General features: G+C 41.7%; 1 protein-coding gene across 1 annotated transcript in view; it reads right to left on the bottom strand.

The window, feature by feature from the left end:
• The window catches only part of ADAMTS16 (ADAM metallopeptidase with thrombospondin type 1 motif 16), a 180,983-nt gene that overhangs the window by 127,309 nt on the left and 38,888 nt on the right, over positions 1 to 14,786 (bottom strand). The window lies entirely within an intron of this gene.

Below are 14,786 nucleotides of genomic sequence, written 5' to 3'. Positions count from 1 at the left end.
CCACATGATCCTCCATCAATCAATCTTTAAGATGCCATATTACGGGAAGCGGATGTGCCTCAAGTGATAAGGCCTCCACCTACCATACGGGATGATCTGGGTTCGTTCCCTGGGCCTCCTGGTGAAAAAGAAGAGAAAATGCATCTGCGTGGTGAGGCAATGCCTGTGTGGTGAGCCGAGTGCCCATGCAATGAGCCAAGGGCCCATGTGGTGAACCAAGTGCCCATGCGGTGAGCCTGCGCAATGAGCCAAGTGCCCTCAAGTGCCTGCATGGTGAGCCAAATTCTCCCATGAGTGCCCACGTGGTGAGCCAGTGCCCACGCAGTGAGTCGGTATCTGTGCAGTGAGCCAGTATCCATGCAGTGAGCCGGGTGCCCATGCGATGCCCATATGGTGAGCCAGTGCCCACACAGTGAGTCGGTATCTGTGCAGTGAGCCAGTATCCATGCAGTGAGCCGGGTGCCCATGCGATGCCCATGTGGTGAGCCAGTGCCCACGCAGTGAGCCAGTATCTGTGCAGTGAGCCAGTATCCATGTGGTGAGCCGAGTGCCCACGTGGATGCCCATGTGCTGAGCCAGTGTCCACGGGTGAGCCGAGTGCCCATGCAGCAAGCCAAATGCCTGCACAGTGAGTCACTGCCTGCCCAAATGATTCACACGGCAAGATGATGACTCAACAAAAGAGAGACGAAGGGATGAGTCAAAGTGAAATGCAGCAGAGATCAGTAACTGAGGTAGCACAATTGACAGGGAAACTTTGCTCATATCAGAGGTCCCCAGGATCAAATCCTGGTGAATCCTAGAGGACAAAGACAAGAAAAGAGGACAAAAAGAGAAATAGATACAGAAGATCATACAGCAAATGGACATAGACAGCAAAAATAGCAGGGCGGGGGAGGGGGAGGGAAAGAAAAATAAATGTTAAGAAAATCATTTTAAAAAGTGCCATATTGATCCTCCATATCAATCAATATTAAAACATACAATTCATTTCTAAGAATTAACCCTTTCAGAATTCTTATAAGAACTTCTCCAATACTGATAAACATATAAGAATGTATATTGTAACATTGTTTGTATTGGTATCAAAGCTTAACCAAAATAATAAAATCAATGAAAAATGTAAATATCAGTGAGTTCATAGTAATTTTTTGAAGACGTATATTCATGTGATTGGAGAATATGTAGCCATTAAAAGGAATTGATGGTGTAATGATGATAATCATAACCTCTTTTTTAAAATTTATTTTTAATTACTTTTTTAATTGTATTTTTTGAAGATACATAGATCACAGAAAATGTTACATTTAAAGATATGAGGATGGGTAATATTGCCCAAGAAACTGGGGGGAAGGTGGGGGAACATACGAACATAGGAGTTTGTCAGGTATTTGGTTGAGAGTATAATGCTGAGAAAATTTTTTCAAAAATATAATAAGGAAGGTTACCTGTTTAAGACGCTTAAAGGGGATAATCTGATGCAGGACAGGCTTCTAGGGAGTGTGTGAGTGCTCATTTTGCCATAGTGGGTTATATCATTAAATAGAGACTCATATAATGAGAGTGAAGGTATACCCACATCCTGGGGAGGACTGATGTTCTCAAATAGAGGGAATTGTATCTCTCGAGAGAAATGGTGGCTCCCAGGGCATTAGGGCAGTTGAGCATGTCAAGCCCTCAACACTTTGCAAGTATCTCTGAACATGGCCCTTCAAGCAATGAAGACTGACTGTCACTGTGGGCCCTGAGGAGAGAGGGAAAGAGGTATTGAATAGATGGAATCAATGTAACTGTGTGGGCAATAGAAGTGTTCCACAAGATTATGCAAGGATGGATATAAGACAAGTTAAATTACACCAAAAATGTATAGGGGCTGATAGGCGAAAATGTAAATCATAATGTAAAACATAAGATAACTAAAAATTTAGAAAATTGTATAGTCTAAAATATAAACCACAATGTAAACCCAAATGTCACCTTGTTTGAAAGCTATTGTCTCAGTATCTGTACATCAGTTTCAGTAAATAAAGTATCAACATGTGAAAAGATTATTGCTGTGGAAGGGAAAAGGGTTTTATGTTGGATATGTGGGAGTACTGTATATTGTATATATGAATTACTGTGATCTAAAACTCTTGTGAAGATAAGCTTAATAATTAGGAAAAAGAAAGAAAAAGAAAGGACGTAGACACTGAGGAAAAGACAGGAGAAGGTGCCTTGCTAATTTGCATACAGGGCAACACTTACTGCAGTGATGGAAGGCAAAACATCAAAAACAAAACTTTTGCATTTTTAAATTTTTTGATACCCCAATTTATTTTTACCTTAATGTTTCTAAATTAATATGTATTCTATATCTAACCTTTAAACTCATCACTATTTTCCATTTTACTATTAATGGGCCCTGGCAATATATTTGGCTTCACTTTTGAAGAAGTTTTGGATCACAGAGAGGTTCAACAATGGCAGGGGAGGAATACTGGTGTGGGATGTTATTGACAGGAGACACATGTTTGGCAGGGATTTCTCCAAGGTATATATCCAGGGTACATAAAAATGTTTGGATATTTTTGTAGTGGTTACAATTAAAAACTGAGGGAGTGCTGAGTTCCTAGCCAGGGGAGCTCTACCACAGTCCCTAAAGGAATAGCAACAATCACCCAACTGCAATGGCAAAGACAAAAAAAGAAGGAAGGTCCAACAATGAGCCCTTGATACTAATGACTATGCTTGTGAACCTGTGTACCTGAAATAAGAACAAGGCCTAGAGTGGCAGGGTGCCCTGAGAGACTCCATGTTGTTCATATGTGGCCAGTCTTGAAGCCAAACTCAACATGTAAATGTGTTGCCTTCCCCCCCAGCGTGGGACATAACTCCCAGGGATGAGCCTCCCTGGCGCCGAGGGATTACTACTAAGTACCAGCTGATGATGAAACTAGAAAATGACCTTGAATAAAATGGTCAACTCAGACCAGCAGAATATCTCAGTCTACATATAATACCAGGAGTTAAAAATGCTTTTTGACCTGAATAAAAGGGGGAAATGGAAAGGACAAATGAGTTTATATGGCTATGAGTCTCCAAAAAGAGCTGGGTGGTTCTCAGAGGGGTTGCCCTTATGCACACCTCAGCAGAGTCCCAGAGACAGATAAAGTAGATACAACCCCAGATACTGGTTCTTTTGAGGGTTACAGAGACCCACAGGTTCTATGGTCATGGCAGATGGAGTTCAGTGCCATGTCAGTTGGCCCTACTTTGGAGTTTGTGTTTCTGTGTGATGGAGCTGGACTCAGATGTGATTTTTGTCCACAAGCCTCTCCTGTTATTTTTACCGGATCTGTAGTTGGTGCTGGGGTTTAGTGTATACCCAGGGGACATGAATCTCTGGACTGGCCACATGATAGCCAGCCCTTGAGCCTCAACAGACTTGCAACTCCTACACTCTGGTTTATTGGACTTACCCCATTCAGGTAATACGGAGGTGAAAAAGGTTAACCACCACACCAGGGAGCCAAGAGTGCCTACAACTGAAAGCAGGAGGATTGCACCCAGCATCCATGTGGAATCTAAGCCCCCTCTTGATATAGATGTGGAGTGGACACAACCATTCCAAGGTCCACAGGATGGAGGAATAGAGTGTGGATTAGAGTGGACTTACTGATAATCTATTCATGAACTATTGTGATTAGTAATCGAAGAAAATGTGGCATTGGTGTGGAGAAAGTGGCCATGGTGGCTGCTGGGGTCAGAATATGGGAGGAAGAGATGCGATGTGGGGGCGTTGTCCTAGGTGGTACTGCAGGGACAGATACCAGACATTGTATGTCCTCCCATGGCCCACTGGGTGGACTGTGGGAGAGTGTGGGCTATGGTGTGGACCACTGACCATGAGATGCAGCGGTGCTCAGAGATGTATTCACCAAGTTCAATGAATGTCTCATGATGATAGAGGAGGTTGTTGTTATGGGGGTAGGAGTGGGGTGATGGGGGTGGGTGGTATATGGGAACCTCATATTTTTTGAATGTAACATTAAAAAAATAAAGACAAAAAAAAGTAAATAAAGATATGAGGTTCCCATATAGCCCCCCCAACTCCTCCCACATAAACAACTTCTCTCATCATTGTGGCACATTCATTGCATTTGGTGAATACATTTTGGAGCACTGTTGCACCTCATGGATAATAGTTTACATTGCAGTTTACACTCTCCCCCAGTCCATTCAGTGGGTTATGGCAGAATATATAATGACCAGCATCTATCCCTGCATTATGATTTAGGGCAACTGCAAATCCAGAAAATGCCCTCCCATCACATCCCTTCTTTCCTCTCCCTGCCTTCAGCAACTCCCATGGCCACTGTCTCCACATCATTGCTACAATTTCTTCCACTACTAATCACAATAGTTCCATAGTAGAATACCAATAAGTTCACTCTAATCCATACTCTATTCCTCCATCCTGTGGACCTTGAGATGGCAATGCCCACTCTACCTCTATATCGAGAGGGGGCTTAGATCCCACATGGTCATAGCAAGGGGCCCTGGCACTTTCTACATAAAGCCTTATCTAACATTCACAGCAATTCTCTGAGATATGCATAATCATTATGCCCATTTTAAAGGTGGGATATAGAGATATAGTATGGCAAGGCAACATTTCCAAGGTCACCTGGCCAGGAGAAGTAGAACATAGGGATTTGAACAAAATCAGAATAGTTCAGAATCTGTAGGCTTAAAGTACATAATACAGGGTTTCCAAAAGGCATTAAGTTAATAAAAATTTATAAGATAACTATAAATTATAATTTATATATTAATTTATAATAAAATCATATTATATATAATATAATGGTATATAGTAATGATTCCAAATATGCCCAGTTTTTAATATTGACACCCTTTGACTGTATTAGATTCAGCTGAAATGTCTTTGATTAAATTATGCTAAGACTACGGCTTTGATCTGACCACACCATTAGGGCAGGCAGGGTTGAGGCCCCACCCCCTTGGTGGGCTGATAAAACAGACTCTCGCATGGAAGTGGAAACACACAAAGAACCAGATGTGTGAGAAAAGGAAGAAGGCTCCATTAAACATGGCAGAGGACCTAGGAAGAGAGACGAGACTGATAGTCTACAGCTGATCTTGTGGAGAGAGCAGAGTTTGTTTTATGGAAGGCAGAATTTTAAAATGGCAAGCCTAGGCATTTAGCTAAGAACTTTGCAAAGTAAACGCAGAGAATGTGGCTTGGCTTCTCCTTGCAGCTTACAGTAAAATCCTAGGTAAGAGAGAGAAGATGAGAACTGAATTGTTGGGCATAATAAAACCAAAAACTGATTCTGGAAATTCCAAGCCTCTGGAAATCAAGCCCCAAGATGATACTGCACCTTTTGAGGAATTAACTAAATCTAATACTTGCAAGTAAGAATTTAAAATGCAGTTATCTAGGAAAGACTTCAGAAAAAAAGTCTTACTGTCTTATGGCTTGAACCCCTGCTTCTTGTATGCTAAACCAACAAGCTTTTTGTGAGTGCTATATGAACAAAACCACTGCCAGCCTGGGCTAAAAGGGACATGGAGAGGAGCATGGAAGGGAAATGGCTTTACCATCAAAGCTGACATCTGGAATGAAGACATCTCCTTGGGCCAAGAAAGGAACCCCACCAATGCACAGAGAGGGTGAGTTTGCTCCAGAAGTTGAAGAGGATGGATGAGTCAACGTGCTGTTCAAGAAGAGTTTTGCTACCCCAGGATACAGAGAAGGTGGAGCACATTCTCTAAGGGTTGGGGAGAGTAAGGCCAACACCCCACAGGTCTGAGAGGGGTGGGCCTGCCCCCATGGATTAGGGAAGGCCAGTCACCAACTCATTGCTCTGAGAGGATTGGGCTTGTAGACCAGAGATTAGGGAGCATGCAACTCTCACCTCACCATGCTACAGGGGCTGAGACCGCACCCCAGAGATCGGGGAAGGAGTGGCCATCACCCCAATGTTCTTGGAGGGTAAGATCTGGAGCCTAGTTACCACCCAGATGCTTGATGAGGGGGGGACCAAGAAATGGGCTATTGGCAAGCCTGTGGAAAGGATGGGTCTCTATGAGGCCCGAGGGAGAAGAAATCATCATCTTGAGAATAACTCTCAGACTTTGAAGTCCAATGAAGTACACCCTGCACATTTATAGAACTGTAGGGGACCCATGACTCATGTTTCCCTCTAATTTCTCCTTATAGTAATACAATCCTTTATCCTTTATCTGCCCCTTTGTATATTGGAAGCAGATAAATTGATTTTTTAAGTTTCAGAGATCTACAGCCAGACCATGGGACTTTGCCACAAGACAAACAGTATTTCTGTAAACTGATTGTGATGTGATTTTGTACTTAGCCTTGTTATTGAAATAAGGTATTTTTGAATACTGTAACATCTTTTTGGAACTCAGAGGATGTGGTGTGGCAGTTTGATATTTAAGAATTCCAGAAAAGATATTTGATTATGTTTGTAAACTGGTTTCTTCCTCTAGGCATGATACCCTTTGACTGTATTAGATTCAGCTGAGATGTCTTTGTTTAAATTATGTTAAGACTAGAGCTTTGATTCAACCACGTCATTAGGATGTGCAAGGTGAGTCCCCTCCCCACTTGGTGGACTGATAAAACAGACTCTTACATGCAAGAAGACAAACACAGAGAAGGAGATACCTGAAGAAAGAGAAGGCTCCCTTAGATATGGCAGAGGTCCCAGGAGGAGAGATGAGCGTGATAGTCTACTGCTGACTTTGTGAAGAAAACAGAGCAGCAGAGCTGGGAAAGAAACTAGTCCTGGGAAGAGAGGTGAACCTTATGCCTGCCTACAATTGAGAATGGAAGAAGCTGGGACCATAGAGCATTAAAAGGAAGAGGGATGCTGACCCCTTGGAGACAATGCCCGCCATCTTACTTCTACACATGGCAAATGACTTTGGGTGAGCAAGTACCTCTTATGGTACCTTGAGTTGGACTCTTTAGAGCCTTGTGACTGTAAGCATCTACCCCAAATAAATATCCTTTATACGAGCCAACAGATTTCTAATACTTTGCATCAACACCTCTTTTGGCTGATGGCTTACTAATACAGATCTCAAGAGCCAGATGGATGGATCTATCTTGCTTGCAGCTGCAGACACTCTCTCTTCCTTGGGATGACCATTGTCCATCACCATCTCCTTGTTAGTTGTCCTGGATGAGTATAATGAACTGGAGAGGAGGTTCTACAACTCTGCTGAGATTCAGGGCTCAGCTGGCACATGAACGGACTAAAAGATTTAAGCCCTTGGACATATAATTAACAAGGATAGTGGTAAATATAGGGTCAAATAAAAGAGGCAGAAGAGCCATGTGTGAGGAAACTATAAATGAATCTAACTCTGATGCACTGGGAAGCATAAATTCCAAAGTAAGGCCCACTGACAGGATGCCGAATTCCTGAGCTTGTCTGGCCTGCCTAGAGAGTCTAAATATCTCTAGAGCTCTCAGGAGCCCCGCTGTTTGAGGCACTGTTTATTGTGTCAGTCAGTGAGATTCTGCTGAGATATGCATAAGCTTAACCACTGGAATGACCTCCCGACTCATGTGAAATCTCTTAGCCATAAAAACTCATTTGTATTTAATATTTCCCCAGTTTGGCCAAGGCCTTTTACCAAATGCATCTCTAGTTGGAACTTGGAAATAATCCCTTGCTGCCAGGGAGGCTCATCCCCAGGAATCATATCTTACACTGGGGAGGAGGCAGTACACTTACATGCTGAGTTTGACTTAGAGAGAGGTCACATTTGAGCAACAAGGAGGCTTTCAGGAGGGAACTCTTAAGCTAAGTTTCAATTTCACAAGCAAAGGTTCATAAGTAAAATCATCAATTTCAAGGGCCTGGTGTAATGGTCTGACTTCCTTCACTAGCCACTCTTGACCTCAGGGGATTCTTGCCATTCTATTAGGGAATGTAGCAGGACTCCCCAGGATGGGAATTAAATATTTTTTAGGTTATTCTGTAGGATTCCACCCACAGAGACAACACCCCATGACCACTTGAACACATTCACGTGCCTCAGAGGCATGCCCCAAGTGCACCCCTCCCCACACATCCTCCCATCACTGACACCCCACACCAGTGATCCTCCCCTGCAACAGCCGTGACCTTTTCCTGATCCAAAACCTCTCCAAAAATGAAGCCAATAAAATAGCCAAATAAAATTAATAAGAAAGTGAAATAATAAGTTTTTAAAACAGCAAGTAAAATATAAAAAAAAAATTTGAAGATAAAAACTTTTTAGACATTGTGTCTTTCATGGTAAGATCTGTTATCTTATAAGTACAGTGACAATTTCTTCCACATATTCCCCCAGTGTCTTATTTTTTTCATTTTATCTTCAAAGAAGCTTTAGGTTACAAAAAAGTCACAAAGAAAATATAGGTAATTCCCATATACACAACACCCTTGCCCTTTTCCACTCTCTCCTATTAACATTTTACATGAGTCTGGTACATTTGTTACATTTGATATACAAATATTAAAGCATTGCTACTAACCATGGTCAATGGGTTTATATCATGGTTTACATTTTGCACTATATACTTTTATAGGTTTTGATGAAATTTAAAATGGCCTTTATCCATTATTGCAAGATCATGTAGATCATTCTAAGGCCCTAAAACTGCCCTATGTTCCATCTATTCTATTCTTCCCTCCCCCTTCCCCTCGGAACCTATGGTCACCACTAAGTTTCAATTTTTGAAGAATAAGATTCAGGGTTATTTGCAGCAATATGGAGGGTTTGACGTATTGGTCTGTTTTCTTTGAATAGGCACTACCTATGTTTTCGTGAGAGTGTTGAGAATATAGCCAGACTCCGCAGGATGGGAGTTTAATATTTTCTTGTTTATTGTGAGGGTCTCCACACACTGATATAAAACAATATGACATGATGAACACATTCATATTCCATAGAAGCCTGCCTCAGGTGTGTCCTATGCCACATACCACCCCATAACCCATGCTCTACACCAGTAACCCTCCCTTGCCGTTATTTGCCAAAAGAACATTCCCACCTTTGTAGTCTTAACCACAGACCTTAAATTCCCCACCTGCTCCTTCCTCCAACCCTCCCCCCAGTTCCATGGGTAGTCCAACCCCAACCCTCTCCTAACACCCCCTTACAGACCAGCACCGCCAAAACCAGTCACATCACTGCACCAATCTCTTGCCCATCCACTGCCCATCCACACCCTTCCACCTTATCACAGATTTTGCCCATATGGGCATTGGCTTAGAACTCTCTCCTCCCTTTCTGTCTCCTGATAACCTATCTTCCAGATGCTAACTCTGTTAGTCTGCTCAATTTGCTTAAGTTATATCAGTGAGGTCAAGCCATTATTTGTCCTTCAGTACCTGGCTTACTTCACTCAACATAAGTTCTTCAAGATTCATCCATGTTATCCCATGTGTTAATACTGTATTCCTTCTTACCACTGAGTAATATTACATTGTATGTATATGCCACAGTTTGCTTATCCATTCATCTTTTAATGGACATTTGGGTTACTTCCAACTTTCGGCAATAGTGTTAATGCCGCTATGAACACTGATGTGCGTGTATCTGTTTGCACGCCTGCTTTCAGTTCCTCTGGGCATATACCCAGCAGTGGGATATACCCGCTATGGCAGTTCTATAGTTAGCTTCCTGAGAAACTGCCAAACTGTCCTCCACAATGGCTGCAAATGGGCCCATTTTAAAAGCTGTGTATCTATACTGAAAAACATTACCTGGAAAGATTGGTGAGAAATGGTTGAAGGTAGTTGTCTTCAGGAAGAGCATGCAGAATATGAAGTTTCAAGGGGAGATTTCCAATTTCATTTTTATCTTTCTGCTCTATTCAGGCTTGTTAAATGTGTTTGCACACGTTAGAAAAAGTCAATGGCCTCACTAGGTCATAGGATTGCGGGCATATTTCAGAAACTCTTATAAATGTTATTAAGTCCCACCACAACTTTAGAACACGGTTAATTTCTCTTGTAAAACTGTTAAAGCATCATTGAACACTCTTTTATCTTCTCCACCAGCCTTACTAGTGAGCCAAGGTTTTCTAGGTCATTTCATCATGGAGTCCTCTGGGTTGGACCCACAGTACTTCAAGGCTCCCCTGCATGGTGCCCTTGCTTGTCTCTGATTTAGGGTGCCTGAATCAGACTCTCCAGGGGGAGGGGAGAGCCACCACCCCACAAGTGAGTCCTATGCTCTCCAAGGGCTTGGCTTTCCCACGGGAGTCTGAATATTCGTGCCCATGGGGTGACAGGTATGGAGAAGCATTTCTTAGATCTTGGAAAAGGGCCAGTACAACTCCAGGGGAGGTAAAGTTGGGGTGGAGATATAAAAGAAAGGGAGACCAGGCTTATCATCAAGTAGGAGTGGGGTTGGGGGTGGAGCTTTGGCCACAGGAAGAGAGAAGAGGAACCCAGAGTAATTTCCTGGTTAACTATCAAGGAAGCCATCAGCACCATGGTGGGGGGCAGACCCCCTGGAGCCAGATTCCACCCAACTAGAGGCGAAATACTTGGAGTCCATGCCGCCCATGGGGGCGGAGGCAGTTTCTCACATGGGTCTCACTTCAGTGACTGGGAAACCTTTTGGGCCTTCTAGAATGCTACCAGCTAAACCAGGAAAAGACACAGCTTTAAAGCTTACATTTCCCCCAGGGGATAGCATATGTTGAATGGAATAATACCTGAGTTTCATCCTTCTCACACCGAAACTAGTCAAAGAATAGTGTAAGGCATAACCGGAATGTTCAACCTTGTATAATAGCACCCCACTTTCCCACAGAAGTTTCCCACATTACTGAAGGTAGGCAGCTTAAATATTAAACTTAGAAAAGAAAAATCCATGCTTTAACTTAAAAAAAAACCCAACATTTTCTGATATGCAAACAATTCCTTGCTTTTCAAGAAGTCCATTTCAAGGCCATCAGCTCTCTAAGATCCTAGAGGAGATGTTATTCGGCATCTTTTGTGCAAATCCAAGTCTGATTCATGAAGTGCCAGTCGATCAGACACCTCAACCTGTACCACTCATTTCTAACACTAATTATCTGTGTGACTTTGGACAATTTACCCAGCCTCTTTGTGCTACTTTGTGTTCTACAGCATAGATTTGAGAATAATACCTGTCATGAGTTTATGATGAATAATAATGTATTTAAAGTACATGGTCTACAGTAATGCTAAAAAGATTTGCTGAATTGAAACAAACCATGTGAAATGTCATACTCCACCCAGACACCCTGATTCTCTTTTGATAACTCAGTTGGTTCCTGGAGGGAATTCACTGGACAGTAAGAGCTCTCTTAGAAACCCCAGTTTTAGTCTACACAGAGTTGAGGTCCCCACAAACATCTTGCCTTCTGGCCTACTGCCTTATTTTTTATTCTCTTTCTGGGCCCCCTCACCTAAGATAAGACAGTTGAGTCCTATGACAGCTGTCCCAGACTCAAATTGTCTCTTGCTTTCCTCTTGGTTCAAGCCTGAGAGCAGCTGATCCTGGGCAAGAATTAACATTTTACAAGTGGAAAACTGAACTTTCATTAACAAACTTGTCAAGGAATTGCACTTGTTTCATTTATAATTTAGTATGAGAAATGATATTCTATGTTTAACTGAACTTCAAACAATTTCATTAAATCTATGGAACAAAATAACTGAAAAAGTTCATATTTTGATATCACTTGATAATCTAGATAGTGGAATATGCAAAAAAAATGTTACCCCATTAGCTTGCTGCATTCCTAGTCTGCAAACTTACAAAAGTTAGGTAAATGTTTCCTTATTCTCAAAGTTTTTCTTTACTGAATCAAGAATATTTACTTGGGAACTCATAAAGTATCTAGTGCACACCTACTCACACCCGACAGTATTGAAGACAGTAATGGGGGGCTGTCGGCTGGGGTAGATGATTAATCAGGCTTTATAAAAAGCCAGTGTCCTTTCACAAAGATGCTCTCTCTCGGGGCCCATTCTATAAATTATTTTATACTGGCAAACTCATCAAACACTCAGATTACATATGAAGGAAGGAAAGAATATGTATTATGTCAATTCTGAGAAAATGCTGTTTTTGAGCAATGTAAGTTAAGAAGATGTTCAATTTGAAAGTAGAAGGCATTTTATTTGTTTATTCTCAATAAAAAGTTTTTACAGAAGAAGTAATGCGTACCTATGGAGATTCATCCATTAAGCTATCATAATTCAACAAATCAAATTAAAATTAGGAGGACATGGTAAGTGCCCAACCCTTGAGCCTGTTTCTCATGCAGTGTAAGCGATCCCACTAAATGAGTTCCAGGAAACCATGTGACCTTTTCAAGAGGGCTAGCTGCTAATCAAAGGTGAAGAAGATGATCTAGCTTAATAAGAGTAACATGTATTTAAGTTCCCAACTAACTGTATTTTTCCTCTCCTCCTTTATCTTTTCCACAAGTAAGACTATTTTGGGAATATTCTGCTCACTTTAGGTCTTAGAGATATTTCAGAAACACTAGACAATTTCAGCTTCTATGGATGTAAAATCTGTTTTTTATTTCCTTAGGCTCAAACATGAACTGGATGCAGGGCCAACCCATCACTCACCACTGATGCTAAAATCCACAGTGCTTCTTGCTACAAGATTGTTGGTGATGCTTTGCAAGCCAAAATCCAATCAAAATTCAAGGATGCTAAACAAACCAAAGGGCTCCCACCAGCCACAGAAGGGTTTGTGCATCTGATTCTTTCTTTACTCCTCTCCCCCCACACCTTGCTTGGTCACCAGGCTTCCTCAACCCTCCTATCTTTTAATGCAAAAGAACTGATGCACTGGTGACATGGCTCACCCATCATCTTAAATCCAAGTAACTCCATGCTGCAGTACTCAGGCATTCACTCAGCCTGGTCCCTGGCCATGTTCTTCTTTTATGTAGAACTGAAATTCTATAGATGAAGGGGCTCACAATTTGACACTAGATATTTCAGTAAGGTACTGGTTAAAGTTGAATCTTATTAGTTATGGTATTTTTCATGTCATCATAATCCACAAAAGGTGACACAGCCCTGGTTTCTTCCACACTTTAGTTCCTACCACAGTGACATCACAACATATTCGTGGCACCTAAGGACTCACTGCAGTTGCCTGGGAAGGAGAAGGAGGAAACTGAGGTGGGGCTGAAGGCAAGAGAAGCAGACCTGCAAAGGAGTTAGGTGGAGGCCAACTCCACAGAAAAGGCATGTGCCCTTCCCATTTGCATGACTTAGATAAATGTTTGCTTGATAAGTTCTATCTGGATCTTGTCACCTGCCCAAACTGGGTCAGTGTAATAATCAGCATAACAGAACAAGTACAGCTCTGGTGAAGTGTCAACACTCTACATGCCCACACACACTGACACAGGAAGGTCCCGTCTCCTGTGGGTCCCACACAGGTGTGAGCACCCAAGCCTTTAACCAATGGGGCTTTGGGTGAATTTTATGGTAGGACTGCTAGAGGAAATGGGGCTGTAATTTCAGAGAACAATTTAAGAAGGCACTGAGATTATTCCTAGTTATTCCAAATAAGCATTGAGAGCAAATTTATTCAAAACCATCCCTGACTCCATATTTCTTATCCACTGTCAGAAGCAGAGGCTCTTTTTGTCTTAAAATTTCATTTCTAGATATCTTCAAGAATGTGGCACTGTGAGCATCAACCTTTTAGCCCTTGTCTTTAAAATGTGAAAAACTCTTATAGTTTCAGTATTTAATACTAATCTAATTCACTTGAACATCAACTAAACTGCTAATATTTCTTGTCCCACCCTACAATCTATGCTTAATAGCAACAAAACTTACAATTAGAGCTCAGAGAGAAAAAAAAAAGATATTTGTGAGCTTCTAGTGGCATCCCTGGCTATAGAGTGATCCTGCCACAATGAAAGATGACTCTTGTTGGAGGGAAACACTTCTCCCACTGGTGAAGGTAATTTCCTTAGTTGATTGTAGATGTAGTCAGCCTAGATGCAATTGACTTATTGATGACTCAAATCCATGAAATGCTCTCACAGTAACAATCTGGCTAGTGCTTCCTTGACCAAACAACTGGACACCATAAACTACCGAAGTTGACACATGAACTTTGCCATCACTACTGGGTTTTCTTTTCTTCTTTTAAAATGTAAACTATGAACTATTTAAATTGCAAATCACTGGGAAACCAATTATTTGCACCTGTTACATTTGTGGAAGCTGAAAGCAATAAAGAATGAATACATACAGCAAGCTGCTACCGTATCTCCATTGAAGAACTAACTTAGCACTGGGTTTCTTTGACAGGACAAGATGAGGCAAGGGGACAATGCAGCTCATGATTCTCCTGAGACTCCCTTTGTTCTGTGGCTGAGTAGAATATAGCGATTTCAAAGGAAATGAGAACAGAGTCCTCTAGGACAGTAAGCCAGAATTCCCGGGTAGACCGTTCTTCACACAGAGTACAAGCATATTTGAGTACTGCTAGAAAAGAACCTGTGTGCACCTGATGGCAACAGCTAGAAATTTTGCACAGAATGGAACAGAGTTTTTAACTTTTCAGGTAATTTTACGTGTAAGAATATGGTTAATTTCTTGGTATTTGCGGCCTACTCCTGAAGATGCCGTTAAAACAAAATAAAATAGCTCCCTAAAGAGAAAATCCGCATTGTAAAAGACAATACATTTCATTTGGGCAAAAGGATAATTTAACTCATGAAACTCAGGAAC

The sequence above is a fragment of the Dasypus novemcinctus genome, chromosome 2 (assembly GCF_030445035.2).
Source record: "Dasypus novemcinctus isolate mDasNov1 chromosome 2, mDasNov1.1.hap2, whole genome shotgun sequence".
NCBI lineage: Eukaryota > Metazoa > Chordata > Mammalia > Cingulata > Dasypodidae > Dasypus > Dasypus novemcinctus.
Note: the sequence above shows the minus strand (reverse complement) of the source record. Positions and strands in the feature narration are given on the sequence as shown.